Consider the following 234-nt stretch of genomic DNA (forward strand, 5'->3'; position numbering starts at 1 on the left):
GTGGGTTCGTTAGCTTCTTAAAGGGTTGTCGTCTATGGCTTCTTCGCGGCTGTTCGCTGCCCACATCACTTCGAATATCCCTGCTTTGTCTCTCTCCACAACTTCCGAGGACGACGGCGGTCTAGTTTCTCAGAGTTGTCTCTTGGTTTGTCATGTTTGCTCCTCTCCATTTGTCCGGAGATTAGCTTTTCTTGTCTCATGCTACTGTTGTACGGTTCTCGTGTGGCGGCAAGT

Source organism: Brassica oleracea, chromosome C4, assembly GCF_000695525.1.
Source record: "Brassica oleracea var. oleracea cultivar TO1000 chromosome C4, BOL, whole genome shotgun sequence".
NCBI lineage: Eukaryota > Viridiplantae > Streptophyta > Magnoliopsida > Brassicales > Brassicaceae > Brassica > Brassica oleracea.